This window comes from Squalius cephalus (genome assembly GCF_949319135.1).
Source record: "Squalius cephalus genome assembly, chromosome: 23".
NCBI lineage: Eukaryota > Metazoa > Chordata > Actinopteri > Cypriniformes > Leuciscidae > Squalius > Squalius cephalus.
The window spans coordinates 26,664,109-26,691,926 of record NC_137144.1 but is presented as its reverse complement, the minus strand read 5'-3'; the positions used below and the strand labels follow the sequence as shown (position 1 = coordinate 26,691,926).

At 37.8% G+C, this 27,818-nt stretch overlaps 1 protein-coding gene and 2 long non-coding RNA genes across 3 annotated transcripts in view; 1 reads left to right on the top strand and 2 right to left on the bottom strand.

Annotated features, from left to right (window-relative positions):
* The window catches only part of avpr1aa (arginine vasopressin receptor 1Aa), a 675,329-nt gene that overhangs the window by 246,912 nt on the left and 400,599 nt on the right, over positions 1 to 27,818 (top strand). The window lies entirely within an intron of this gene.
* On the bottom strand, positions 7,387 to 14,304 carry LOC307151131. The gene is made up of 9 exons (XR_013819828.1): positions 14,096 to 14,304; positions 13,784 to 14,026; positions 13,294 to 13,332; positions 12,881 to 12,920; positions 12,682 to 12,720; positions 12,477 to 12,515; positions 12,272 to 12,310; positions 11,870 to 11,907; positions 7,387 to 10,582 (listed from the first exon to the last, which is right to left on the bottom strand). It is a non-coding gene; the product is annotated as an uncharacterized lncRNA (long non-coding RNA).
* Positions 25,291 to 27,818, bottom strand: part of LOC307151130 — a 45,893-nt gene continuing 43,365 nt past the window's right edge. Inside the window, exon 7 of the long non-coding RNA XR_013819827.1 lies at positions 25,291 to 25,330. This is a non-coding gene — a long non-coding RNA (uncharacterized lncRNA). The remainder of the gene's footprint in view (positions 25,331 to 27,818) is intronic.

The window sequence follows — 27,818 nt, the reverse complement described above, 5'->3', positions numbered from 1 at the left end:
GAATGATTTCTGCAGGATCATGTGACACTGAAGATGTTGAAAATTCTGATTTGATCACAGGAATTAATACAATTTTAACATTTATTCACAATTATATAAATATATATAAAATATTGGTATGCTGTGTTATTAAATACAGTTTTACTTTATTAAACTCACTACATGCTATTTGTTTTTGCATGCATAAGAATCTGTTAGGCAAAAAAAAAATGCACTAGTGCATATGGAGTTATGCAGAATAAAGCCCAGAAAAATGTCTTCCATGCCACCCACCCACCGCCGCTGCTGGAGCGTAACACACGGGCCTTGGACTGCGTGTGTGTGTGTGTGTGTGTGTGTTGGTGGGGTGGTGGTCAGGACTCATGGGGAAGGGAGGCTCTCTGGATCTCGAGACAGGAACAGTCCGTCTGGGATGAGGCCCAGCTTTGGGACAGGCAGACGACGGGGTCGTATCACACACACACACACACACACACACACACACACACGCACGCTCCCCCCACTGCATTTTCCTGGCCTGCATCCCCCGTCCCTCACCGCAACACATGTTTTAAGATATATGTGAGTTCTTTTAATGAAAATGTTGGGGGAGTTCCTCCTGCTGCCATTGTTTCTCATTATGTCAAACAAAAACGTTTGGCAAAAACACATCGAAATGTATTATAATGCACAATTTTACACGCAGATACGTCACACAAACGGAAACTCAGCAGTTACGTGACTGCTCTCTGGAAATAATACGCAACGGTTCGCAACCCATGTCACTTCTGTAATGTGACGCATTTCGGAAATAACCTTTGGAAAGATGAAAAGTAGGATGGGACATTAATCTCAGTTTTTGAGGGAGCTTAATAGGTTTTGTAACCTTAGATTACTAAAAATAAACCAGCCTTAACTGGTTTGCTGGTCTTAGGAGGTCTCCTATTCATGGGCTGCGTTTCCCAAAAGCATTGCGAGTCCCAAGTTGACAGTCGAGAGCATTGGTGGCAATCGTTCTACGGTCTGTTAGCTGGTTTTAAAGGGGTTTTGGCCACTTTTTGACTAGCTAAACCAGCTGAAGACCGTCTTGGCCAAACTGGGAGACCATATTAGGCTGTTTTAAGTTGGTTGACCCCAGCAGGTTAATGTCTAATATTTTACAAGATCTCAATTGTTTAGTCTAGAAATTGATTGGATCATTTTCTACATTTCTAATTGTTTTAACCCAAATTTGTGTCAAATATGGACGAATTTAACCCAACGGCTGAGTCTGTCCATATTTGACCGAAATTGGGGTTGAAACAACCCAGCATTGTTTTTTAGAGACCAACAATTACAAAGACAATCTTTTCTAATTTGGAAAATGAACCATGCACAATAATGACCAGGAATGTGCATGAAGAATTCAGCATTGAGACGTGCTTGAGTTTCTGACTGATATTGAGGTCGGTCGTCCCATTGAAACGATCCCAGACTAAGCGGAAACGGCCAATATCAGTAACTTAAGATTCACACAAAAACATCCTCTACTGTTATTAAAACCTTTAAATGCACTTCTGCTGATTAGAGCCATTGATCTCTCAGTTCTCAGAGATCTACTATTACAGCTGGCATTTGTGAGGGGAAAGAAAAAACACCAAATTTGATGAGCGCTGATGTTTTACTGAAGTCCAACAGGTGGCAGACACACACAACACTACGGCGGCCTTTCTATTGGACTTTTATTTCTGTCCTCTCACAAACATAAGGGGCAATCCCTTCAAATGCGACTTGATTTGGGTTTTGAGGAGGCTAGTAATAAGGACGCCACCTTGACCTAAACCCAAGACGTGTGACTCGCCATAACTTACAGCGCCGGCCCAAACCGCCTATAACCAGAACTGTGCGCACAACCAAAGCCAGAGAACACACGAGACCCGTAGCGTACGGATGTGTGGGCTATTGGGATTTATCCCACACTCATGAAAATTCAGAGTTCACAAGCAAAGGGCGTCTGAGAGAAGATCGGCTCTGAACACTCGCTACACATGACGCTTCATGACGTCTGCGAGGTCGACGGGGATAATCGAACGGTTGAATATACAGCATGACATCAGACTGTAAAAGCTGACGGATGGTTTTAACAGTTACTTTATTTATGACGGGCACATCATTATTTGGCTTTTACTGCAGCGAGTGACATTTAAAACAAATGTTCTCTTCAGAAGAACAGAAAAACACATTGTTTATTGAAGAAAATAATGCTGGCTGCTACATTCACACATAAGCAAAAACAGAAAAATCCAGAGGATCAAAGAAACATAGGCTGTCTGCCGAAACTAACAAACAACATCTTAAGCTCAGATTTGTGGAGATCATTTTCTGGGAGGAATTTCTTACCAGTGGCATAAAGTCGCTTTGGTTTGTGTTCAGACTGGAGTTTCCCGGCTAACAGGGAACGTTCTCAGTTATGAACAAACATTCTTCCAGGAACGTTAACAGAATGTTCGTTCAGAGTTATCTGTGATTTAATTATACACCGTTAATGCAACAGAATGTTCGTCTAAAATTTTTACAGTCAGACCAAAAATTATTCAGACACCAGATATAATTTTTGATATTTTTTTACTAGTGTGTGCAAGACAATATAGTTCATTTATGTAAGTGAGGATCGCAAAATAAAGTAATCTGTGACATATTATACCCAAAAATTCTTCATACAGCGACTACCAGTGACATTTGGGGCCATAAATGATCCAGACACTTTGAGCTGATCATGTTTTGCTGAAGTGTTTTCTCTTTAATTGCTAATGCTCTTTTCACACACAGACTGAACACAATGAAGCATTGCTTGGTCACTGGTTGAGCTAAACTGGTATTATCTAATTGTGTAGTTAAATTTAACAGCTGACAGATATTCAACATAATTCATGTGTGAGACAGTCTAACAGAAGGACGGACAAAACCAGTCAAATATCAACTGAGTTCTGCTCATATTTTATCACCATTTTCTAAACTATAGCGAATAAACTGTGATAATGTGAGAAATGTTGAAGGTGTCTGAATAAATTTTGGTTTGACTGTAAATGTTACAACTTGTTTCGGAATGTTCAGTGAACATTCAAAAGTAACAGTTCCATAATGTTTGCAAAATGGAATGTTCTCATAACCTTTGAATAATAACCAGTGAAAATTGTCTTTAAAACTGGACGTTTTAAACTTAATGGGAACATTAACAAAACAAGCATATTTTTGTTGATGGTGGCAAAACGGCCAAACCGATGTCGTCAACCGATGTGGAAAACGCTCTCGATGACACTGAGGATCTCCAGGCGAAGTTAATGGCTTTCCGAGAAACCGACAACACCTCCAATTCAGCATTACACAAGACACACTAAACACGGCCTTTGGAAAATTCAGAGTACCGTAGGGAATTTTTAAAGCGTGAATAATGTCGAACTCAAGAGCGGTTATTCTCATGATTTGTCATAGATTAATGACATCACGACACTTTAACCCTGAGGTTTTAGATGTTCTCAATCTGAAAACAAAACAAGACTGCTGTTTTGTCTGCGTTTGCAAGAACACAACCCCAAACAATGATGTGAGATATGTACGTCTAATTCGTTAACGAAATCTGGGCCTCGAGACAAACAGTGCGCTCATGCATTTTATAAATATTTGGGTGATTGATTTCATTGGATGTCAGGTGTGAGTGTGTTTTGAATTAGCTTTGCACCTACCCAGAACGTGGAAGCGTCAACAGGCGTCCGGCGAAACGGCTTCATGATATCCAAACATTTCGCGGTCAGTTAAACAGCTTACTGGAAAAGAAAAAAGAGTGAGACAGAAATAAGTTATTCAGGCCTTGTTCAGAGACCAATGAAGTCATTAATATCTGGGTAGAACTATATATCTGAAAAAAATTAATAAATTGAAATTTGAAATGAAATACACTTATATGTATGCAATGCAATCAAATCAATGTACAGTCAAACCAAAATATATTCAGACACCTTCAAGATTTCTCACATTATCACAGTTTATTCGCTATAGTTTAGAAAATGGTGATAAAATATGAGCAGAACTCGGTTGATATTTGACTGGTTTTGTCCGTCCTTCTGTTAGACTGTCTCACACATGAATTATGTTGAATATCTGTCAGCTGTTAAATTTAACTACACAATTAGATAATACCAGTTTAGCTCAACCAGTGACCAAGCAATGCTTCATTTTGTTCAGTCTGTGTGTAAGAAGAGCATTAGCAATTAAAGACAAAACATGATCAGCTCAAAGTGTCTGGATCATTTATGGCCCCAAATTTGTATGAATGTCACTGGTAGTCACTGTATGAAGAATTTTTGGGTATAATACGTCACAGTTGCGATCCAAAAATTACATCTGGTGTCTGAATCATTTTTGGTTTGACTGTGTGTAAAAGATAATTCAAAGATTTTACCCCTTGGTGTTGCATTTCCTCTCTTTTGTGTCCGATTCCACTCAAAAGACGCATAATTGAACATACTACGTTACGTCCCCAGATGTTCCTCACCCCATCATCATCAAACCATGCTTTCTTGCTGTCTGTTTCTTCCTTTGTTGCTTCTCGATGTTGTAAATCACAGGCTCATCATGTAGGCCTTACAACAACCATGCATAACCGCCTCACCAAATCAAAGCCTTGGCCGATAATTATTAATGCACGCACTTCTCTTTTACAAAACGTCTTTTGTTGGGTCGTCCATCAATGTGTTTTTGTTTTGGGACCAGTTAGTTTAGCTAATGTTGCAGGGCATCAAAGAGTCTCGGGGAGGCTTGCGGTATTTCAACACTTCCTGTGGCTTTGGTGCAAACGCATTCCTGCATCCCAACACACCAAGAAACAAAAGGAGTGTGTGATCTCGGTGACCTCTGACCTACGCTGTTGCTCATTCACATCATGAGCGATGGAATCGAGCGCATCAATCAAGGACACGTACGCCGCTACATTAGCGCTTTATGGGAATTACGACGGAGGATTTGATTAAAACCGAATTGCTTACTTGCGCAACCACTTGAGTCGTGAGTTTTTCCATGTTTCAAAAGTGTAAGTCATGCACAGTCGAGAACAATGTGACAATGATTAGACACAGCGATGGACCACCCAGAGCCCATCGCGAGCTGCGTGAGTCTTCAGCTCCTTCTTCTTCTTCTCAAACAGATTTGCATGGAGTCTGTAGCGTGTAACACTTAATAAGTCCTGAAATATGAGATTATTCCTTCATCCCAGTGTAAATGCACAGGTCTTTTCTTTAAGTCAACATGAAATGCCGTTCCTAACTCAATTTATCTCTATAATCTGATATATTTCAGAGTTAAAATAAAAATAAAAACGTGGCTGTTTTATAACCGAGTGGAGTCAGGTGGATGGAGGGATTGTAAAGATGGATTTATGACGTCAAGCAAAGCGGAGAGTCAATACAGAGGTGGAGCGAGTTATTGCATGTGATAAAAGATTATGAAGACAAACATTTGGTGCTTTAACAATAACATGACATAATGAATTGTGCACAATAAAACCAGGAACATGAATTTAAATGTTTATGTCTTTGGTTTTTAAAGTGCTTTATGAATAAATTTGACTTGGCCACTTCTCTTCCCTTTTTAATGTCAGGATAATACATCTGTGGGTGCAGAGGCATAAATAAATAAATAAATAAATAAATGAGCATAAAACAAAACAGAATTAAATAAATAAAACAAATAAATCAGTAACAATAAATAAATTAAAACCAAATAAATAAAACACACACTAAAAATAAATAAATTAATAAATGAAAGTAATAAAACAAAATAAAACAAAACAAATATAAAAAAACACAAAAATGCACAATTAAAACAAAACAAATAAATAAAACACACTAAAAATAAATAAAGTAATAATAAAACAAAATAAAACAAAACAAATAAAAAAAACACAAAAATGCACAATTAAAACAAAACAAATAAATAAAACACACTAAAAATAAATAAATGACAGTAATAATAAAACAAAATAAAACAAAAATAAAAAAACACAAAAATGCACAATTAAAACAAAACAAACAAACAAAACACACAAAAACAAATAAAACAAAACATAAATAAAAAAATCATAATATAAATAAAACCTATATAAATAAAGCATACCTAAATAAAACATTAAAATAATACATGCATTAATTAATAAAAAAAATACAAGCTTACATACATACTGTATATACATATCAACATAAAATAATAATTTTGGAAAGTATGTTGTATGGACAGACAAGTTAAACCTCTAATCATAAGCAATATTGATGCCTTAGCAACTAAACAGAAGGACCATGATTACCGAATGTCTTCATCTGTCCGAGGAACTCCACTGAATATTAAGATATTTGTATTGGACACCAAGACTAAATACTGATGAGATAATGATTTTTTTTTTTTTCACTGAAATGAGTAAACTCTGAGGTTCTCACGAGTCCTTCATGAATCATCGATTATTCTTCTAAACTAAACCGCAATTCTTTATCAATTCCACTCCAGAATCACTGATTGAGTAAAACCATCTGTCGTCTCCATTGGGTGTCCAGCTTGTTTTTTCCTGTGAGTCTTTCAAGACGACGCAGAGGTTTCTGGTGTTTCTCGAATTCCCGGACAGTGATTGTTCATGCGGCCGACCGGCTCTGTCAGACCGAGGTGATCATCGGGTTTCTTTCCATCATCAGTTTGGGTGCAGATTTTATTGTCTCAGAGACAAGGCGAGTTACTGTCACCATGGCAGACGGTTCATGTTATGTCTACCGAAGGCGGGGAGTTTATAGACAGTAAATATAGAGTATATATCAGTAAATAACACTGATATATTTGAGCATTTCTACAATAACTGATTGATATTCGATGACTTAAAAGCTGGATTTTTCTCTCTTTTTTTGTGATTTCGTACAAGTCAATACGGCCAAAAAGATACCATGCGCACACACACACACACACACACACACACACACACACACACACACACACACACAGACTCACATGCATACACACACACAGACTCACACGCATGCACACACACACACGCACACACACACACACACACACACACACACACACACACACACACACACACACACACACACACACACACACAGACTCACACGCATGCACACACACACACACACGCACACAAACACACACACACACACACACACACACACACACACACACACACACACACACACTCTCTCTCTCTCACACATACACACAGACTCACACGCATACACACACTCTCTCTCCTCACACACACTCTCTCATACACACACACACTCTCTCTCTGACACACACACACACCAGGGTTATTATAGTTTTGCATTTTTCATTAGTTTTTATTTTTATTTCGTTTTGACTTTTTGTTTTCAAATTCAGTTTAGTTTTAATTAGTTTTTAAAGTGGGTTTGCTAGTTTAGTTTAGTTTTTATTTTTAGAAAATGCTTAGTTTCAGTTTAGTTTTTATTAGTTTTAGTGTTAGTTTTAGTCTTTTTTTGTAATTTGGGTTATTTGTCAGGGGCAAGATTCAAAAAAGTCAGAAAAAGTATTGTGTAATAATAAAAAAATACCATTATAGAAAAAAATTCACACCCCATTGAAATTCCTTTACCTCTTACAAAATCCACACGCTGTACCAAGAATCTTCTATACAGAATTCACACCCTATACAAATACCACAGCTGTACAATTTTCACACCCTATACTAAATTTACCCTATGGGGAGAGTGGGGTGATTTGTGCCAGGGGGGAAGTAGTTCCACCCCTTGTTTCTGGAAAACCATAGAAGAAATTGGTCATGTGACCACATAATTTTGAAAAGCAATCACTTTTACTCATCCTCCAAAGAAGAGAGACACATGGCATGAGAGTTAAGCACATTTTAGTGCAAAAAACTGTTTTTTCCCTTTCAAAGTAAAATTTCTATGATTAAGGTTTTTTGATTGTAGTGTCTGAACAATTATAGACAAGTTTGAAAACATTTCACACATGTTTTAGTGCTTTAGTAGGCTACACAATGAGTCTATACAGTTAGCATGATGTTAGCTCTTAACTGCTGGATCATGCTAGTTTTTCAAACTTGTGGGTCTGGGGTGATTTGTGCCAAAGGGCCTGGGTTAAGTTGTGCCAGATCCAGACCTACATACTCACAGGGGATAATCTTGAGAAGTGAGGAGATGGGCATGCCTCATCATTGTTTGACTTGGGCCTGCCTGCTATTTGTTTAATTTAGCTAACACTGATTTCAGTTTTGAGCTTGTACTATGTTATTAAAGAGAAGTTTTATTCAGTTTTTAAGTGGCCTATGTCACAATAGTATGTTTAGAAATTAGCCTAGTCACTTTATTCTTATATGTTACATAATTGACAGACAGCGCTATGTCAACAGGCATCTATTGCCAAAGCCTTTTTGCCTGAAATGATTCACAAATATCATATATTGTGTTGCTATGGTGCTCTAAATGGTTGCTAGGGCGTAGCTTGATAGCTTCACAATGATCCTGAGAGACTGATTGGTCGTCTGAGTAAAATGAGCCCGCCCCCTTGTCTCTATGACACTGTGATCCAGAGTTATGTTCAATACAAAATCCCTATGCAATTGACCATAGTAGGAAAAACGCATGCTATGGTATTCCAGGGTGACAATATCTAAATAAACCTTAAATGAGTAATTTTGTATTAAATTTGTCTTGCTTTCATATAGCATTACAGTTCATAACATTAAAATGTTCTTTTACTTCAGAAATCACTGGCACAATTTACCCCAATGTATTCCCCTAAACTAAAGGCACAACTTCCCCTGCACCAGGGGCAAGTTGTGCCATGAGACCACTTTTTTCCCAAAAGCTATATTTCTGAAACAATTTATTTCAGATCCAAAGTTATTGTTCTCAGGGATGCACCACATCCTGAAATATATGTACATCGTTAAGTTGAAGGAATTACTGTCATGGCCTCACTTTAAAGTCACTTTGAGTAAAAACTGGCACAACTCACCCCACTTTCCCTACAGTCAAGCCTACTCATCTGGATTGAAGCAGCAAACATTAAGTGTAAAAGTAAAAAAACGACATAACATGATTTAGCTTATATAGTGTTTTGACATCGACAACCACAACCAAAAAGTGCATTGTACTAGTTAACTTTCTAAAAAAGGCGCAATCGCTTCTCGGGTCGACATTAACACACTGACAAAATTATATTCAGAATTTAAAATATTTTGATACCACTTTTTAATGTGTGATTGTAAGGTGTTCACGAGATAGAGATACTAACCTTTAGCGAACTTGCTTTCAACGTCGAACGAACTCTCGTTCTCATGGAGACGCGGTGTGCACGGAGGGGAGGGGCTGTGTGTGTGTGTGTGTGTGTGTGTGTGTGTGTGTGTGTGTGTGTGCGCGCGCGCGCATGTGAGAGACGCATGAGTGACAGAGACGGAGGGAGAGCAGGGAAAGGAAATGCAGCTGAACGAATACGCTGCGTGTTTTAAATAGCGTTAAAAAAATGAAAGACCTTGACAAAGACGAAAACTAAGGACATTTACTCTATAATTTTATTTTATTTTAGTTAGTTTTGCCAAACACACATTACAGTTTTAGTTAGTTATCGTTTTTTTGTAATGCCTCGTTTTTATTTTTATTTCAGTTAACGACAATGTTTTTTCCCACCTAGTTTTCGTTTTTTCGTTAGTTTTCGTTAACGATTATAACCTTGACACACACACGCATACACACACACACACAGACTCACACGCATGTACACACACACGCACACACACACACACACACACACACACACACACACACACTCACTCTCTCATACACACACACTCTCTCTCTCACACACACACACACACACACATATGATAATTAAGTCAGTGAATCGCTTCATGAGTTTAGAATCGAATCATTAAAGCATCTGAACTGATTCACAGAAATGAATCATACAAGCTGAAATGAATTTTTGCTACTGAAATTGAGAAATGCTATTAAAACACACACAAATCTTCACACTGTTGCAAAAACAAAAAGGTAGTCTAATGGTGTAGTCTTTAAGAAATCGAATGGCCAATTAAAAAGTGCATTCAAATTGATGAATATTCCCAATGCGGCTTAATTTTATATTGACAGCGAAATCATAACAAATACATTATCGTTTTTCCCGCCAGACCTGTCAGCTAATGCTCTTAAAAATACATATGTAATATTCTACATTTAATTACATTAAATTCACAGTGAACGACGTTAGGAAGTGTCTGGGAATGAGTGTGGAGTTTCTCAGGGCAGGGAAGGTCGAGGTGTAAACACTGCCCGGGGTAATTGCAGGCTAACATCTCATCTTTTCATAAACTCAGCACAAAAATGTTGATGTATTTAACATGGCTGCACCCAAAATTACAATTCCTGAACCTGAGAAAATGTCACTGCTTTTGGAGCACCACAGAGGCTTTGGCTGACCTTGGACCAGTCGGGACCACACACACACACGTCACCGTTGGGCAGTCCTCGGGCCAGGAGATCCGTGATGAAGAGAGGTCAAAGCACACTGGTCACTTTCCCAACGCTGGCCATGACTAATTTAAGCAAACAGACACACACACGTCAGGATGACTCAGAACATATAGAATGGGAACACTTTTTTATGATCTACCAAACAGACATTCACCAAAACAATAACATCCTGTATTTAGCCTAATATAACTGAAATAGACCAAGTTCTATATTAAAACATCACCAAAACACAAAATATTAATTTTCTGATAATAGGCGGAGGGTGAACCAACATAATGAGGATATGCACTTCCCCTTTAAAAACATTTACTACATGCAGGATTTGGCATGGCAGCAAAGAGCGCTCATTTTATTATCATTAAAAATCGGTTATACAACTTCATCGTTCCATTATTATCAGTGAAGCTGATGCACAATGAATGTCTTCTTTACATACTTGCTTATTATAACGAGATGAACTCAGAATCCACTCACCGCTCAAAACATTATTTTATTAAGGAGAAGACTGATCCTGGACCAGCCTTTATTGACAGCTTTTCACTCTCAAAGCAATAAGGAGCATATGGAAGCTTGTTTCTGCCACGAAATAAAAAAAAATGTAAAGATAAAAAGAGTTTATCTCACAATTCTGACTTTATAACACGCAATTCTGACTGTATACCACGCAACTGTGCGTCTACTCAAAGTATAATATGATTAATCGCAATTTGCCCATGTTAAATTTATGGTTAAATTGGCCATTGTTGGCACAGGTTTGGTATTGAACTATTGGACTTAACTGAGTTGAGGAATCTGCAGGTGGGTAACAGACAAATAAACACATCTCCTAAAGGGCTGGACCTCCAATATAATGTGAGATTTCGGCTTCAAACCGAATCCCATATTAAGAGTGAGTGGATTCATTCAATTACACTCAATAGTCGTGCACCAAGACGATGCATTTGAGGCTGTTTTTTTGACTAACATGACTGTGTGTGGCATCATTTATTGGAGTGGCTGGTTGAAGCCCATTGTGGATTCTGAGAAAACGATGCTTTTGGTTGGTGGGAGAAGTGGTTCAGGCAACTCAAGGATGTTGAATGGAGTCTGAGATTACTCAGAAGCCACGGCGGCCTCCTTCCCCAGCTGCAGTAAATCCCAAAACACGGGGCTTTGGTTTATAGATATGACTAAAAAAAAGTCTGAAGGTTAGATTAAAAAGACTTCAAAATGGCTTTTTGTGGATTGAGTGGAATAAATAGCTTTTTCTCTCTCACCTATTCAGTATAAAATACAAGATCGTCATCGTATTGACTTGAAAAACTGACTTTTTGTGGACTGAGTGGAATAAATTGATTGTTTTCTCTCACCTATTCAGTAAAAAGTCCAAGATCACCATTATATTGGCCTGCAAAACAGATAAAACATTGTAGACTGTGTGGAATAAATCAATTGTTTTCTTTCACCTAATCAGTATAAAGTCCAAGATCTCCATCATATTGGCCTTCAAAACACACAAAACTGACTTTTTGAGGATCAAGTAGAATAAATCAATTGTTTTCTTTTATCTATTCAGTATAAAGTCCAAGATCACCATTGTATTGGCCTGCAAAACACACAAAACTGACTTTTTGAGGATCAAGTAGAATAAATCAATTGTTTTCTTTCACCTAATCAGTATAAAGTCCAAGATCCCCATTATATTGGCCTTCAAAATGGATACAACTGACTAATTGTTGATCAACTGGAATAAATTAATTGTTTTCTCTTACCTATTGAGTATAAAAGTCCAGGATCACCATCGTATTGGCCTGCAAAACACACAAAACTGACTTTTTGAGGATCAAGTAGAATAAATCAATTGTTTTCTTTCACCTAATCAGTATAAAGTCCAAGATCCCCATTATATTGGCCTTCAAAATGGATACAACTGACTAATTGTTGATCAACTGGAATAAATTAATTGTTTTCTCTTACCTATTTAGTATAAAAGTCCAGGATCACCATCGTATTGGCCTGCAAAACACACAAAACTGACTTTTTGAGGATCAAGTAGAATAAATCAATTGTTTTCTTTCACCTAATCAGTATAAAGTCCAAGATCCCCATTATATTGGCCTTCAAAATGGATACAACTGACTAATTGTTGATCAACTGGAATAAATTAATTGTTTTCTCTTACCTATTGAGTATAAAAGTCCAAGATCACCATCATATTGGCCTGCAAAACAGATAAAACATTGTAGACTGTGTGGAATAAATTAATTGTTTTCTCTCACCTATTCAGTAAAAAGTCAAAGATCGCCATTATATTGGCCTTCAAAACGGATACAACTGACTAATTGTTGATTAACTGGAATAAATCAATTGTTTTCTCTTACCTATTTAGTATAAAAAGTCCCGGATCGCCATCGAATTGACCTGCAAAACAGACAAAACTGACTACTTGTTGATTGACTGGAATAAATTGATTGTTTTCTCTCATCTATTGAGTATAAAAGTCCAGGATCACCATCATATTGGCCTGCAAAACAGACAAAACTGACTACTTGTTGATTGACTGGAATAAATTGATTGTTTTCTCTCATCTATTGAGTATAAAAGTCCAGGATCACCATCATATTGGCCTGCAAAACAGACAAAACTGACTACTTGTTGATTGACTGGAATAAATTGATTGTTTTCTCTCATCTATTGAGTATAAAAGTCCAGGATCACCATCATATTGGCCTGCAAAACACACAAAACTGACTTTTTGTGGACTGAGTGAAATAAATTGATTGTTGTCTCTCACCTATTGAGTATAAAAGTCCAGGATCGCCATCATATTGGCCTGCAAAACACACAAAACTGACTTTTTCTGCACTGAGTGGAATAAATTGATTGTTTTCTCTCATCTATTTAGTATAAAGTCCAAGATGGCCATTGTATTGGCCTGCAACACGAATATAACACACGGATATAACATTATTTTGCGCACCTTTAATTATATTTGTGTTTTATACTAAAACTAGCCACGACACAGGACTGGAAGTGTGTATGTGTGTTTAAGCAATTGACCCTGGCGTCCGGGGTTTCTGTTTACTGAAACATGAGTTTCTCTGGTAGTTCCTGTCGGAATAAATTGGTTCTGGTTTAAGAACCTGTCACCACGAGAGCTAACGCTAATATGCTAATAGCAGTTGTGCTCAAGTTTCTTTTGACCTGGTGAAAAAGCCTTCATGTTTACATTGACATTGGGAGATAACAAAAATATACACGTCCATTAACATGTGTTGTCCTACCGTGGTTTCCCTTGAACGTTGGTGCGTAACGGCTATGGGAAATGTCATTAGGAAGCCGTTACTCGCCACTCTTGCAGGGAAAATTTATGAGGTGTTAAGTACAGCGCTTACACGAGGGGCAGGAGGGCTCCACTTCACGACTCCCTGAATCTCTCAACAAAAGAGGAAAAACAAGAGATGTCTTCAGGAATATGTGGCTTTTTTTCCAGGGTCTCTGCCAGCACCAGTTTAGATCTTCCCGTCCTGTTAATGACACATTTAAATTAGCTGTGGTCGGGTTTTCTTCACATTCATCGAGATTCTTCTTTTCACCTCGGCCTGGTCGGGTTCAGGAGAACCACATGCCAGGGTCACTCCTCTCCTCTCCCACCCAGCCAAACCAGACCCATAATTTTGCTTTTGTTTCAGATGCGGCCCCAGTTATGAAGGAGGAAGCAGTCTGGAAAGGTCAGCAGGGATGGATAGTACTGAAAAGAAAAGGATTTGGAGAAGGTGAACAGTATTCCATTCAGAAAATAACTTGCACACGCACACATTGGGTTTTCAGTATTAAAATAAGCTTATTACTAATCCACACTTGTCAACATTTAGCTTTGCCCACATTCTTGGACATATCTTGTCCGCTTTTTGTGCCTGTGCTTGTAACTCTTCGTTCTGAGATTGAGTTCTGCCTAAGAATTTGGCCAAGACAAGGTATCTTAGAAGAGGGTGGATGGATGGAACGATAGATAGAACGATAGATAGATAGATAGAACGATAGATAGATAGATAGAACGATCGATAGAACGATCGATAGAACGATCGATAGATAGATAGATAGATAGATAGATAGATAGATAGATAGATAGATAGATAGATAGATAGATAGATAGATAGATAGAAAGATAGATAGATAGAAAGAAAGAAAGATAGATAGATAGATAGTGTTTCTTTGACTGGGGCTCCTGGTTTTAAACCACGGACTGCAGAACCGGCTGGAAAAGTCCACCATGAGGATCCTCTGAAGGGAAGCTTATGGGAACGGCGGTGGGCGATTATGGCATGCAAAGGGTTCTTCATATTTTCCTGCATGATATGGTTTATGAAGGATGAAAGTGGTCCCTCGTCCTCCTCAACGACTGATGATTACAGTTAAGTATTCATTCAAAAGAAATTCCCTAAACTCACAGGGTTTACAAATGTAATACATCTGAGTAGCAGAAAAAAGACTTTCCCAAGCCATCAAACTCTCCTAGAATGAAGCAGGAAGAAAATGAATAAATTCATCTAAACAATTCAAAACAGTAACCTAAACAAAAAGTCTAAATGACTCTGCCTTGGCATATTAGAAGAAAATCATGTCATTGTTGTTGCATTTGTAAAATTGCTCTTTTAACTGCAGTCTGGCTATGATTTTATGGCCACTATGTAATATGTTATGTTCTGCTTTGTGCACACAGGAATTGTGGGTAATATTTAGCAGCACTATTCTATGGTGTCTCCTCTACCAGAAGAAAATGTATTCCATACGGCAGAAATATTACAATATTCATTAAAAAACATAACATTAAAACATAAAAAATAAATACAAATAAACAAATATTAAAAAATATTCTCAGGATTTATCACAACTTTTTTTTCTTTTGTCAAATCAACTTAGATAATTAATGTGGTTCAGATAACATAATAATTTGAGTTTCTGTTGATTAAAACAATCTCCTTTATTGTATTAACTCAAATTTTTAATTTCAATGAACTCAAAATTGAAAGGCGACAAGGTAACTTACTTTTTCAAGTTAAACCAGCAATATTTTCGTTATCGTTATATCGTTCTTGGTGTGAGCGAGCCTTAAGAGTACAGGTATAAAATAAATGTGCATATTATACTCACTCGATATCAATGAAGGTCTCCATTTGCTCTCCATTTGAGATACAACTGAGATATTAAAGAGAATATTCTCATTTGTGACTTGACTTTCCAACAGGTAAGTGCACCAACCAAAACAGTTTTTTCCTTTGCCATTCCTGAATGGAGGTGTAAGAGTTGGACAGACGACACATGAGGGTCTCATTAATCTGGGAAGAGGTTTTACATGCCTCTCAGTCAAACAATATGCTGATTTTATCTCAGCTTTGACAGAAACGCCACTGACTGTAACCCATCTGCTTATGTTCCCTTCAATTTGCTTTTGCAAGTCTGAGCTTAGGCTGGTGGTATGATGGTGGAAATGTGTCAACCGATAGAGAATCGGCAGTACGTTGACATTGCGATGCTGTTGATATACCATGTGCAATGGAAGATTGCTTGCATTGTTCCTCGCAGTTGCTTTAAATGCATTATAAAATTAAAATGTTGCATTTTAATACGACTGCATTTGTAGAAATAATGTTTTTTTGTTTTTTTTTGGTGGGGTGTTGCATCCAACAAATGAAAGTTCACCCAAGAATTAAAATTCTGTCATCATTTACTTGCCCTCAATTAGTTGCAAACATGTATAGATTAAAAGAAACCTGTATAAAGTAAAAGAAGATATTTTGAATAATGTTTGTAATGGTAAGGCACCATTGACTTCCATAGTATTTCCAACTTTGTGTTCAGCAGAACAGGTTTGGATGGAATAAATTGAGAGTGAGTAAATGATGACAGAATTTTTATTTTTGGGTGAACTATTGCTTTAAGCTCCAAATAATATGCAAAAATAAAAATAAATAAGATTCATTCGTGTAGTATTTAATTCACTGGATTATTTAATCATAAAACAGACAATACCGCATGATTATTAAAAACTACATAAGGTTTTTCATTTGAGTTCTTGAGAAAAAACATCCATTGGTCAATTCAATTTCCTTAATCCTTAATGTCAAAAAGGTTCCATTTGAGGAGAAATGATACATGAAGCACTTACGGAACCCTTGAAGGTTCCATTTAGAACCTTTTCTGCTAATAGTGTCGCCTTTTGATTGCTTAATTGGGGAAATTTAACATTTAACTTTTAATATTCAACAATATTATTGATCTGGCTGCATTGACACCATTATATTAGACCTGAACTGAGCTGGACCTAAACATCACTGAACTTCCTTAAGCTGGACTACGCTATTTACTTCTAGAAACAAACTTTGTTGCATTATTTTCCAGTTATCTCTGTAAAGCTGCTTTGAAACAATCTGTGGTGTAAAAAGCGCTGGATAAATAAAGGCGACTTGACTTGACTTTCAGTGTCCACGTTCGCGACCATTGGAAGCTGATAATGCATCTGCAAAGAATCCTGACACTCAGTGGCATGAGAGGAATATCCAATCCAAACCACTGATCGTAGATTTGTCTGTTTATGTTTTCCCAGTCTCTTGTACGGTTCCCGAAACTCTCTGGCTCTTTGCAGGCCTCACCACTCCAAAAAAACCCTTGTAACTGTGACTTCTGGAAGTCTGTGGCTATTTTTCTTATGATGGACAACCTGATAGACAATGAGCTGTCCGGTTTTATGAACGTTTCGGCTCTTGAAACTCGAGTTCGTTGAGCGAATTTCCATCGGCTTGTCTCTGCATCTGTCGTAAACGGGTTTAAAGTAGTTCCTTCCTGCTTCCAAAACACAGATACGCGATCCAACACAGTGAGTGCGTGGTTTTTGCGTTTGTGAAACCATATTTATTTACTCTGGGAAGGTTAATAGTGCATTATTATATCTGTCACTGAGCCCTATGGCACTGCAAACGTAACCCCAGGCCTGTTTTTTCAGCTCCATGATAGCATTTTGTCTACAAGCGTGTCCAAGTGAGTCTCATAGACTTGATTTATATGATTTCTTTAACCCACTTCACACTGTACGCCTGGCTCGTGTAAACAGACGTTTGCGCTGCGGCCTGCATGAGGAAATTTGAAGTTTTACAGGTTCATAGCAAATCAATTACAGTCTGATGGCTGACAAGAATAAATGCGGCTATAATCTTGATTTAGTTGGCAAACATATGCAAACAAAGCACTTTTAAACCTTAGATCAATATAAATGTAGCGCAGCGAACCCTATAAATTAGTATTTTGTGTTTATCCTGTTTGCTAACCAGGGCTTGACATTGACACCCACCAAATTCAGACACAGTCACTCCTACTAGCCACTTTGGCGGGGGGGGGGGGGGGGGGGGGGGGGGGTTTCACAATGGAAATGCATTGTGTGCCGTTAGTAAAGGTTGAGCTTTGCATAGCAGCAAACTCTTTGACATTACTCAAACACTACTAGTCTTTGCTAGAAAATCGAATGCTGTAAAGGCCACTTTAGTTTCATCTTGGAGTAGACTTCGCGAGCGCATGTGTGGCTTCAGACAATCTGAAAGCCCAGGAGCTAGAGAATTTACCTCAGACAAACAACCAGGCACAACTACAGACAAAACAAATTAGCGTCTTGGAATGAGACTCAAAACCCAAACAAACACCAGAGATTGTTTGGCCAAGAAAGCTCACCAGTTTTAACTCCGTGTGCATGTTTATTTTTCTGTTTTCTGGTTTTCATTTGCTTCAGTTCGCCCTATGTGAGGTCTCCATTCTGAACATGAAGACGCACGCAAGACTGAACAACCAGAATGGGTAATCCCACAAAAAAAGAGTGCTTCCCATTTTTTCCGCACATCGTAGGTTGCCCTCAAGTTCAAGATGGAGGAAAACAATTAAAAGTTTCTCGATGCAGCAATGTGCTTTCCATGACTGCAATAGTTAATGATTAGTTGGTAAACACTGTAAAGATGGCCTCGAGCGGCAATTCCTTGCATTTAAGAATCTGAAAGACAATGAGGAACATTTCAAAATAGCTGTTTAGGAACATTGTAGCTGATTTTAACTGGTTGCCTGACCACCTTTAACCTTATAAAGCTACTGTATCATATTTGATGCATAATATCTAAGGCCTTCCATTTTGTTGGAAAACCTGTTGCACACAATCTACTGCATGCTTTCCGTTGTCTGATTGAAAGTTCATACTTTTTTAGCAAGTAAAAATTGTACAAATGTCCACCTTCACGTGTCTTTTTTTGCTGTGAAATCATTAATGGGTATTATAATGTAAACGTAAGAATACTTTTTATATTGTTAGCAATATTTCACGATGAACATTACCGGACTGAAGCAATTTAAGCTTAACTTGATTATTCATACATCATTGCGCAAAATAATTTTGGTTCCCCAAAGAACATTTTAGTGAAGATTCTTAATCACCATGAAATGAAATATGACAATTTGTTTTTTAATGGAATATCACAGTGTTATTCTGAATTATTTATCCGTGCACATCTAAAAAAAATATTCCAGTGCCTCGTAATCTTGAGTTAAAATAACTTCCCCTCCCTCTATAACAGCTCAGGCGGGGCAACCTGTCACTCACATGAGATCCACCAATAGCAAACCACAACCATCCAATCAATTCCCTATGGACAAAATCAAACCCCGTCTTACATTTGTTCTAGTTCGAGATGCTGTTTCACTCGGATATACGTCCCAATAGGGACTTTTTTCTTAGTGTGAAGAACATTCTAAAAATCTAAAGAATCTTTTTTTTTTTTTTCACTATAAAGAATCTTTTTCTGTATTTGGAAAGTTCCATGGATGTTCTTAATGGAACTATAGATTCTGATAAAGAACCTTACTTTTTAGAGCGTTGCATGATCCAAAACGCTGCTACCAACAAGCCTATTGCTTTTAAATACTGATGTATATAATGTACAGAAACCTCAGACTAAAGGCCACCATAAGAGCCACTAATGTTGGTGCAGTGAAAGCAACCAATCCACAATGGTCAAAAAGTTACAATGTGTTCCATCAAAACTGTCGTCCAACTCTGCAAACGCATGGCCCCAACGCTGGTTCACTGCAAGTCCGAGAGCCTGTTTTGTTGACATTTTTGGGAAGGGTCTCCATTTCACACAATTCATACATGACACGTCGTTAAAGATATTTGCGTCCTCACCAACGTTCCCTCCAAGCCAAACGCCGTTTGTGGTTCCTCCATGTAACTTCCAGAAAAGAACAATATTTTCCTGATTAATTAATTTCAACCAGCAGAAGTTCTGCACAACACATAAATATCGGAAAACTTCTACTTTATTGAAACCACAAAGGGATTCTGGTATTGTCCAAGACACACAACCTTCCTGGAGAGGTCACTCGCCCTATTTTCTGCTCTGGTGGGCAGGGGAACAGTAGTGACCATTGGAATGCTCTGGTTTTGGTTGTATGTTTGAGCTTAAGCCTTCCTGATACCCTCTTCCCAAACACACCGACCAACCGGCCCCTGCCATCTCAGGCCACGGCCCCCAAAAACTGTGGATCGGAGCCCAAATCCACTCCTTCCCTCGTTTTGGACCTCCTGAAAACAACAGCAGGGTGTAATCTGTGGAATGACCAGAGCATCTGATAAAGGCTTGTGTTCTTGCAAAGGACTGGGAATGGATTACTGGAGATGCTTGGCATCCAATTAAAACTCTTCTTTTCCCACCATTTCATTGTAGATGATTAAGTTCCAGGAAGGCATCTTGTAAGATTAAGCAAACCCGAAGATTATCAGGTCAAAAGTGAAAGGTCAATCCCAAGAGGGCAAAGCAGGTGATGACCTGAACGTTAATGTTGGTGCGGGGAAAGCAACCAATCCACAACAGACAAAAAGGTACAATGTGTTTCATCAAAACTGTCATCCAAATATGTGTGTGTGTACATACACAATAGAGGCCAAAAGTGATGTCAGAAGTCAAAGCCGACATCATTTTTTTTAACAGGCTGTCATACAAAGAAATTTTGAAAAGATACAAAAAACAAGAGAGAACCAACAGAATATTAATAATTGATTATGTTGTAGTTAATGCTTGCATTTTCCTGTGAGTTTTTCTTTCTCTATGCATTTGCAAATAATTGTCAACATATTTAAAATAATAATAAAAAATATATATTTTATGTTTTGATGGTTTAAATGGACTTGTAGGGTCATTAAAACCAAATTTTATTATATATATATATATAAAATAAAATAGTGTAATATAATATTAATTAAAACAATCATTTAAAATAATAATATCATATTGATATGTATATACTAATAAACTATACCATCATACTATTATATTTTTAAATTATTAAATCTAGTGTTTTTACTATTTTTTAAATACATTATTAGTTATTTATTATATTTTATAATTTATATTTAAAACTAATATTTTTTTGTAATGAAATAAAATGTGTATACTAAACATTTTAAGTGCAACCTTCACCCTGCAAACATAAGTTTAGCTTTAATTAAATTAATAATTAATAAAATAAATAATTAATTGTTTCGTCCGACTTAATTCATTCAATCTTTTTTTCTAGAGTTGACATTTTGATTGTTTAGTTGAACTCTACAGTTGGTTCAATTTTGGTTTAAAATAAATATTTCAAACGAAATATCCGAGAGCCAGTTTTGTTGACATTTTTGAGAAAAATGTGTCTCTATTTTACACATTTCACACACGACACATCGTTAAAGATATTTGCGTCCTTCAAGCCAAACGCCGTTTCCTCCACGTCACACTTCCAGAAAGGAAGGTATCTTGTACAATTAAGCAAACCCAAAGATTATCAGGTCAAAAGTGAAAGGTCGAATCACAAGAGGGAAAATCAGGTGTTGACCTGAACGATCCACGTCTGGGAATCTCTTCGTCCCCATTCACTCGACTTGTCTTGCACAACCCATGTGGAAGTGTCTCTTTCTTCTAAGCCTAGCTTTGTTTCCTAAAGCCGCACTTTAAGGGGCTTAATCCGTGAGCCAAATTTACCGCCGGTTCATTATTCCTGCGCAACAATTAAAACTCCAGCTTTTGGCTGGCATTCCAGTGACTGGCACTGACTGGGCAAGCCTGGCACTGGAGCTTTGCCTGAGGGTTTTACTTTAATTGAAAAGAGATGGTTGTTCACCACTTCCGCACGGATATCACTGCAACACAAAAAGAGATAATGAAGTGAACCAGAAGCTGGCCGTCTTCTCTAAAGAGTGAACGACAGCACTGAAAATCTTCTGTATTGCTGTTTCAGGCTCTTCTATAGTCTTAAGGCCCGTTCACACCAAGAACGATAACTATATTTGCGTCCACAGTTAACGAATGATAACGGTCTGTTTATTCTAAGCTCGCGCGCTGCGGTTTAAAAGTGTGTAAAACGTCATTGAACATGTTTTTGCTGTTCTTGTTGCTTTTACACGGCTTTAACCAGCAGATGTCCTCAGCATACTGTGTTCTGAGTGAAGCGTGTAATCGATCTAATAATCTAACAGTGAATTTAGTCAATATAGTGGAATAAAACAACACCTAGTCTTTTTCATCGCAACTTCAAAGGAATCAAGACAATGTTGTGGAAACGAGCGCTGGAAACCTGAGGTAATACTTCTGTTTATTCAGAGGGATGAACGACTGTTTTCCATTTTCTTATAAAGAGGCTTGACTTGTCAAACAATGGTGGATTAATCTGGACCTCGGCGATTAACTTCTCTGCAATGTCGTCTGCCATTTTAAATGCTCGAGCCCTTTAATTAGAATTGATTCTGATTGGCTGTCAGTGTTTTTATCATTCAAAAGCTGGATAAAAAATCGTTCCAAAAGTGATCCCAACGATAACGTTTCTCTATTGTTATCGTTATAGCTGTGGTGTGCCTCTGCTATTTTTTAAAGGGGTGGTTGATTATGATTTCACTTTTCTAACTTTAGTTAGTGTGTAATGTTGCTGTTTGAGCATAAACAACATCTGCAAAGTTACAACGCTCAAAGTTCAAAGCAAAGGGAAATAGCTCATTTGCATTTAAAGGGACAGACACAAAAACGGCGCGTTTTTGCTCACCCTCAAAAACTGACAATTTTAACATGCTATATAAAAATATCTGTGGGGTATTTTGAGCTAAAACTTCACACTCTGGGGACATCAGAGACTTATTTTACATTGTGAAAAGGGCATTAACCACCCCTTTAATATTGAGAATGATTTTTAGAAATATATCTTTATTGTTATCATCCTTGGTGTGAACGGGCCTTCATATCATTCTTTCTAGTTTAGTGGGGTTTGTATATGACTTCTTATTACTCTCATTCACATTGTATGATTTTGGGATGTCCCAGACGAAAGATGACCAATCGTGGTGATTTCTGTGGTAGTGGCTCCTAAACGGTGGTCCTACATTGTACAATGAGAGATTCAAAGATGGTCTTGCGACCAAAGATAGTGTGTGACAATTTTCTGAGTGTCCAAAAGTGTCCACCAGTGTTTAGCAGTGTGTTTGCTGATACGACCTACGACTAGCCAATAGAAATGTAACATGAAATGGTGTATTGATCAACATGACATGGCGCTAAAACTTAAAACTACTTTCCTCAAGCTCCATTTGCAAGGTTGCCATGCCAAGTTGGCCTCTTTTCCCTCGCCATGACCGCATCCATATTCTCCTCTTTCGCTTCCTCCTCTTTTTTTTTAGCACACATAAAAACAAGTGCGATTCATCTTGCTCTATTTGTTTACCACTAGCGCATCCTGATGCCGTTTTTATTCTTCTATACTAACTTGTGCCGTAGCCTACGATTCAATGGGTGTGATCATCGTACAGTCTACATACAGTCAAACCAAAAATTATTCAGACCAGATATAATTTTTTATATTTTTTTACTAGTGAGTGCAGGACACTACAGTTCATTTAACTAGTTCAAGTTCAAGTGAGGAGAGCAAAATAAAGTAAACTGTGACATATTATACCCAATAATTCTTCATACAGTGTCTACCAGTAAAATCTATAAAAATTTGGGACCAAAAATGATCCAGACACTTTGAGCTGATCATGTTTTGCTGAAGTGTTTTGTCTTTAATTGCTAATGCTCTTTTTACACACAGACTGAACACAATGAAGCATTGCTTGGTCACTGGTTGAGCTAAACTGGTATTATCTAATTGTGTAGTTAAATTTAACAGCTGACAGATATTCAACATAATTCATGTGTGAGACAGTCTAACAGAAGGACGGACAAAACCAGTCAAATATCAACTAGGTTCTGCTCATATTTTATTACCGTTTTAGAAACTATAGTGAATAATCTGTGATAATGTGAGAAATGTTGAAGGTGTCTGAATAAATTTTGGTTTGACTGTACATGTCGTACCAAAGTTTATTAGATCAGTGTCGTAGAGTGTGATTCATAATGATTTTATAGGATTGCCGAAATCATCCGGCATTATAAGACTTTGGTCATTCCGCTAACCCGGTTAATCCAGTTTCTCTCTGGTTTTTCTGTCACATCCAGGAATAGTTATCTGGCCATCGCCAAGCCCAGAAGGATGAATGTGGCCACGTAAAGTTCCAGCGCTTCCTGTTTACAACAGCGTGTGACACTTTCTTGGTTTGCGTTTTCGAGCCGCCTCTGGAAAATCCTTTAGGAGCATCTCTTTTTTATGCACATACAGCTCAGTATCGGTCAATGGGTCAGCAAACGCGGCACAAACTCAGCGTCACAACATAACAGAGTCTGCTGTTTTTAAAGGAAGTGCGCTGGACTGATGAAACCACTGAATGATGCTCATCTGAAACATGAAATATGAAACGTATATTCTCATGGCAAAGAAGAAAACCACACAGACGTATCAAGCCGATGAGGCCTTGAGAGGACAGGAGATACGGCCCACATGAACGTTCGATTCTTGTCATAGGCAAGCGCAGTGTTATTGTTGTTCATACGGATCGCTGTACTCTTTGGAAAGTCCATGTTTTTCCCTTGGTTTTTGGAGACCAAGGCTGCATCCGAAATCACATACTTCCCTAATATATAGTAGGCCGAAAAACAATAAGTATGTCTGAATTCACAGTACTAATAAAAGAGCAGGCAAAAGTACCAGTTTGACCTACTACTTCTGAAGTGTGCATATGATGGACACTTTACTGTCCCATGAGGCCACAGGATTTGTGAATGACAGTGAAGCGACGCTGGAAGGTCACATGACAACATTGTACGTCCAGATTACATTAATGCTATATAGAAAATACTTTTTTAGGGGTTGCAAAGTAATTACTCATGCATAATAAGTACCTACTCAAAAAAGTATGCAAATTCAGACACAGCACAAGAGACATTCCCATTTCTCACCATGTGACAACAGAGAACGTGTTAGCAAATGTCAAGCAGAGCACATCTGAATTACATTTAGGCCAGAAACATACTCTACAATAACGTCAACTTGAGAGTTTGCACAACTCAAGTTTGCACATTTCATCTGCTAACAACGTCATGCTAACCTATGATAACCTATTTCTGCCAGGGAATAAAAAATGAGTGTATTTTTATCTCACAAACTGGAAGACAACAGGGTTGACATTTCTGCTTGATTTTTAGATGTTTTTCTTCTTTAAACAAAAAAAAAAAAGATGTTTGCCGAAGTTGGAAAAGTCAGCATGACCATGAAAGTTCAGTTCTTTTAGGTTTTAAAATAAAATAAATAAACAAGCAATGATTCATTGTGTAACATTTCCAACATGACATAAACTTACATGTGGATTGTGCAGCTCCTCTTTATGCCAAGTGGGTTATCTGTGGACAAACCAAAAATGTGTTCTGTTTGAGTGAGGAGGCGGCACCAGTGAGCCACATGCAGACTCAAAGCATTTGTTTTCATCCTGTTCCTACAGGAATCCTACCACAGATATTCCAAACATTCATTACGGAAAGACGACTTCTTGATCACACGATAAATAGAGAAACACTGTCATCAGGCAATGTAAATAATATGTAAAAATATATAAAAATTCTGTATGATTTGTGCAATTCTTTTACCTAAAAATAATTTTTACTTTGTCATCATACGAGTTAAACACATGAGCTTAGCATTGATCATTTTGTGTAGCCAGATATTCCAACGCTATCTCATGACCAATTTGTACGAATTCGTACGAGTGATTAAAAGGTGGCTAATTCGTACGACCTCACTCGTACAAATTTGTACGATTTGTCTAAACCCACGTGATGGGTAGGTTTAGAGGCGGGGTCAGTGGTAAGTCATTCGTACAAATTCTTGGCAACTCGTAAAATATGTATGAATTAGCAAAAATCTTATGAATTTGTATGAGTGAAGTCGTATGAATTTGTACGAATTAGACAACTCGGAAAATTCGTACGAATTGCCGTGAGATCGGGTTGGATCTTCACTTACAGTTTAAAGTGCCCCATTATTCTATTTTAAAAGCCCCTAATTTTGTTTTGGATCTACAAGAATAGGTTTACATGCATCCAAGGTCAAAAACACTTTTCTCATAATATAATTTATACATCACCTCTTTTCTCTCACCATTTGAAACGGTTCAAAACGATTCAAAAACCCCTTCTTTTCGACAGTGTACTCTGCTCTGATTGGTCAGATGACCCAGTCTGTTGTGATTGGTCTACTCAGCTCTGATTGGTCAGATGGTTCAGTCTGTTGTGATTGGTCTACTCTGTTCTGATTGGTCAGATGACTCAGTCTGTTGTGATTGGTCTACTCAGCTCTGATAGGTCAGATGGCCCAGTCTGTTGTGATTGGTCTACTCAGCTCTGATTGGTCAGATGGCCCAGTCTGTTGTGATCGGTTTACTCTGCTCTGATTGGTCAGATGGCCCAGTCTGTTGTGATTGGTCTACTCTGCTCTGATTGGTCAGATGACCCAGTCTGTTGTGATTGGTCTACTCTGCTCTGATTGGTCAGATGGCTCAGTCTGTTGTGATTGGTCTACTCTGCTCTGATTGGTCAGATGACCCAGTCTGTTGTGATTGGTCTACTCAGCTCTGATTGGTCAGATGACCCAGTCTGTTGTGATTGGTCTACTCTGCTCTGATTGGTCAGATGACTCAGTCTGTTGTGATTGGTCAGATGACCCAGTCTGTTGTGATTGGTCTACTCTGCTCTGATTGGTCAGATGGCTCAGTCTTTCTTATGAGAGACAATAGCTCCATTTATCTGCATTTTGATCTTTGAAACTTTGCAGAACTCTTACATTCACAAACAGCTATATTACACACTCCATGAAAGGTAATATCTGAAAAAGCGTAATATGGGCACTTTAAGATCCAAAAGCAGGAATTAGGTGGTTTTAAGGCTCAACTGACCTACTATTATGTAACAGAGAACTCTTTTGGTATATTGTATTAATACCTCAAATCTAAATGGAGTAAGAGATCCAACCAATCATATTTAGGTACAAAGAAGCCATGCTAATCATCCTAACAATCAGTGGAAATTAATCCCACCAAGAGCTTGCAAAATAGTCCACCATCTCTTCCAACCAAACAGTTTAGAAAGTTACTGTGAGCCACAGAAAGATAGAGTTTTATGAGCCAAATGCATTTTGTAACGTGGTGAGTGTATGCAGAAGTGAAAATGGAGGAGAAAAGCCACAAATTATGGTTTCTCGTGTGAGGTATTACACAGTGATCCGTCGAGATGGAACCGCGTCGGAAAGCTTCTGTTCCTCTCAACGGAGGTGTCGCAAAGTTTTTCCACAACAAGCATCTTTACTGTCTTCACATATTACCGCAATGCTTCATCTATGCCCCTTCCTTCTTGGCAAGAAAACCAGTAATAATGCAATATTTCCTTCTGTTTAATGCCAGCTAAGACCTTGTTGAAATTGAAAAGCAGCCCAACCCATTGTGTAATTGGCCTTGCATACATTGACTAACGTAACTTGCACTCAAACCAAAATTTATTCAGACACCTTTAACATTTCTCACATTATCACCGTTTATTCACTATAGTTTAGAAAACGGTAATAAAATATGAGCAGAACTCAGTTGATATTTGACTGGTTTTGTCCGTCCTTCTGTTAGACTCTCACACATGAATTATGTTGAATATCTGTCAGCTGTTAAATTTAACTACACAATTAGATAATACCAGTTTAGCTCAACCAGTGACCAAGCAATGCTTCATTTTGTTCAGTCTGTGTGTAAAAAGAGCATTAGCAATTAAAGAAAACACACTTCAGCAAAACATGATCAGCTCAAAGTGTCTGGATCATTTTTGGTCCCAATTTTTCATAACTTCTACT